Source organism: Gekko japonicus, unplaced genomic scaffold (assembly GCF_001447785.1).
Source record: "Gekko japonicus isolate JY-2015 unplaced genomic scaffold, Gekko_japonicus_V1.1 scaffold1810, whole genome shotgun sequence".
Lineage (NCBI taxonomy): Eukaryota > Metazoa > Chordata > Lepidosauria > Squamata > Gekkonidae > Gekko > Gekko japonicus.
Window position 1 is genome coordinate 356,282 of NW_015171556.1, and position 3,883 is coordinate 360,164.

The 3,883-nt window shown below is 49.7% G+C and overlaps 1 pseudogene; it reads left to right on the top strand.

Moving 5' to 3' along the window:
• The first annotated feature begins 1,524 nt into the window (after positions 1-1,524).
• Positions 1,525-3,234, top strand: LOC107117576 (annotated as a pseudogene).
• Positions 3,235-3,883: the final 649 nt, after the last annotated feature.

Consider the following 3,883-nt stretch of genomic DNA (forward strand, 5'->3'; position numbering starts at 1 on the left):
TCATGGGAATCAACCCGCAAACCATGGTCCCGACTACATATCGATTTCGCTGGACCGTTCCAGGGACTACTATTCTTAGTGACGGTTGACTCCTACTCCAAGTGGCTGGAGGTCAGTCCCATGTCGACCACCTCCACAAAGGCAGTAATCAGATTCCTACGCCGGATCTTCACCACGCATGGCCTGCCGGACACAATAGTCTCAGACAACGGGACAGCCTTCACGTCTGTGGAGTTCCAGGAGTTCCTCCAGAGAAACCTGATCAGGCACATCTGCTCAGCACCCTTCCACCCCACTACCAATGGCCAGGCAGAGCGCATGGTGCGTACCACGAAGGAAGCCCTTAGCCGGATTTCAGAGGGAGACTGGGAGTTCCGCCTAGCCCGTTTCCTCCTGACCCATAGGACGACTCCTAACCCCGTCACCGGCCACAGCCCCACCGAGTTGTTGATGGGCCGGCGCCCAGCCACGCTGCTAGACAGACTGCACCCCGACCTGGCACCGGACTCAAGGAGGTTGATCGAACAACGAGAGGCTCTGAGAGGGTTCTTCCCAGGGGACCCGGTATTCCTCCGGAACTACAGGACCGGGCCCCCCTCGATTGCGGGCCGAGTCACCGGGGTCAAGGGACCAGTCTCCTACGAGGTGTCAACATATGACAGTCGACTTCTGCAGAGACACATCGACCAACTACGAAGGCGACAACTCCTGGAACCGAGAGCCCCCCCAGTTGACGACCGGAGCGGGATCAGCAGTTCAGGAACCCGACATCCCAGCCAACACCCAGACCAGCGAGGAGGCCATGCCGAGCAGAACTCTCCCAGAAGCAATCGAGCCACCAGCCCAACAGCCGACATCACAACTGGCCCAACAACCCCTGGGCCCAGCTAGCCAGCCGGAACCGGGGGTTGGGGAACCAGTGCCGCCCCCCCAGACATTCCCTACGGGAGTGTCGGCCCCCCGCTTACTTATAAGACTATGTTACATAGGAAGAGTCTGAGCTATGGGGGGAGGGGTGTTATGTATGTGGACCACCACCAGGGGTCTGCGGCACATGCAGGAGCTTGGCTCCTGGAACAAAGGAAACTTTGGATCCTGGTTTCCCCCAGCCCCAACCAATAGCCACTTGGTGGGACCCTCCAATGGGAATAGGGGGTGCTGGGTGGATATGTATATAGTTGGCCCTATCGGGCCGTTACAGTTAGTCTTGTGTTAAGTACAATAAACGTGTGCAACCACATGTCATCGTCCAAGTCCTCTATGTGGCGAACCCAGTACTTTTCACCTAGAATATGCTGTCAGTCTTTGGGCAGATAGAAGGAATCACAAACAAATGCCATGTGCCCAGTCTCTTTGTTCTTTCTGTCCTCATGAATCCATAGGAGAATTCAAAGCCAAAACAAGAAGACAGGAATGTTTGTCATATTTAGACTTGTGTGAGCGGGAGAGGGTGTTGGATTACTACGGGTTATATGATGAACGCGGCTGCCCTATGGCTACCCCATAGTAGTTGAGGAGGATCTAATGCCTGAGGATGATCAGAGAGTCACCTGGAATCTCTTCATTGGTAATCTAGACCACAATGTTTCTGAAGTGGAACTGAGACCTGCTTTTGAAAAATATGGCATGATTGAGGAAGTGGTGATCGTGCCCTGGAGAGGGCCAAGGTGAAGCCTATGCTTTTCTTAAGTTCCAAAACTTGGACATGGCACATCAGGCTAAAGTTGCCATGTCTGGTTGGGTTGTTGGCAGGAGCCCTATCGAAACTGGCTATGGGAAAGTTAACCCCACTATCCGACTCTGGGTGGGTGGCCTTGGTCTTAGTATTTCCCTTGCTGCCCTCGCCCGGGAATTTGACAGCTTTGGTAGCTTTAGGACTATTGACTATGTGAAGGGGGACAGTTTTGCCTATATTCAGTATGAGAGTTTGGATGCTGCCCAGGCTGCCTGTGGACAGATGAAGGGTTTTCTTTTGGTTGGGCCAGATAGAAGGCTTCGAGTGGACTTTGCCAAAGCAGAGGAGGCAAAATATCTTCAGCGATACCAATCTGGGCCACTGCCTGTACACTATGAATTGCTTCCTGAAGGCTACAGCAGAAACAGGAGTCTAGAGCAAGACTTAAGGGTCAGAGACAGGACTCTTCCTCATCTCCTCTACTCAGACAGGGAAGGGGCTTTCTAGAGGCAGATTGGGCCAGTTCTGTGAAAAATGCTGAGCACAGAAATAATTTCGAGACCTATAGCCGGTCTGCACACAGCCATAGCAGAGAACATTGGGGCAGTAATAGTGACCACAGTGTGCTCAAGCCTTGGGGGGAAAGGTGTAAACACCGTAGCCATTTCCAATGACCATGGGAGGACTGCCCATTCCCCTTATGAAGACAGAGGCAGGACAAAGGCTGGTGGGCCAGATTCAGATCGCAGCCCAGATAGGGTTCAAAAGGAGAATCACAGAACAGAGTCTGCTGCAGAGAAAGAACAGAATGACTCTCTTCAGAACAACTGGCATGCATCAGAGGAGAAGCCACATCGTGAAGCATCTGATCCTGCTCGGCCTAAAAACAGGGACAGCGAACACATTCATTGAACTGGTGAGTCTGAATCAAAGACTCGTGAAGAGTCAAAATCTGAAACAAAAAATTTAAAAAGCTTGTCAGATCATGCCCACACATTGCAGCTTGCCTGGAATGGGCTACTTGTCCTGATAAATAGCTGCTTCCTTGCATCTATGCATATATTTGAAGGGGACTTGGGAGTCATCAATGGACTTCTGAAAGACCACTTGTCTGGTGGAAAGCTAACACAGCCAAGCTGGATGAAGTAACTCAACGTATCAAGGAAGGAAGCCCTAACAGCTATGCTGTACTGCTGGCTACCCAGGCTGCCCAAGGAGGGGCAGGCGCCGAAGGGATCCTCCCTGTGGTGGAGCCTGGCTTGTAAAGATGGCTTCTCAGGAATCTGGTCTCTTACTTGAAACAGAAACAGGCTGCTGGGGTGATCAGCCCTCCTTGTGAATTCTCTCAGCAGTACCTCCAATCTGCACTAAGAACACTGGGAAAGTTAGAAGAAGAACATATGGTGATAGTCAAAGACGCTGCCTGGCATATACTCTCTTTCTCTTTGATTCCATGTTTTCTTTGTTTCTTACCCCACCTGATTGCTTTTAAGGCCAATTATTTTGAATGGGGCCCCAAAAGACCTTCAAGAAAATTTTACAATTTTATTAGCTTCTAATTAATTTTAATACCATTTTAATGAATCCCATTTTATTTGTCTGCTGTGTTCTTTTTTTTTAAATGTACGGGAAGTTGTCAGTAAAGCATTGTTCACTAATGGGAAAAATATTAGACTTGTGCATAAACTAGCATTCACTATCCTGGGAGAAAGCAACAGAGCAAAGAGTAAACTGATATATATTTGGGTGGGAAATATTGCCCACAACCAAAACTGGGAAGACATTAGGACTCCTTACTCTCCATGGTTCTTACATGGGATGGATGAATCATGGCAGCTGATTTTTTTTTTTAGTGTTGCAAGCCTCCAGTTGGGGTCTGAAGATCTCCCAGAATTACAAATGATCCCCAGACTACAGGAATAGGGATGGGTATGAGCTGGGAAAATGCAGTTTGATTCATGGTTCGTGGCATGCCCTGTTCATGAACCACAGACCATTACAAACCTTTTTGGGCTAAACAACCTGCTCTGGTTTGTGAGGTTTGTGATGTGGTAGAACAGCCCCTCCCCAGTGTGCTAGACACACCAAACTATCCAGCTGAGTCTTCTCTACCTGCCCACCAAGTTTGGTGAAGATTAGATTTATGATGTCCAAGTTACTGCCCCCCAAAGGTGCACTCAGGAAAGTGTTTTCTGGAGAAATGGCAGA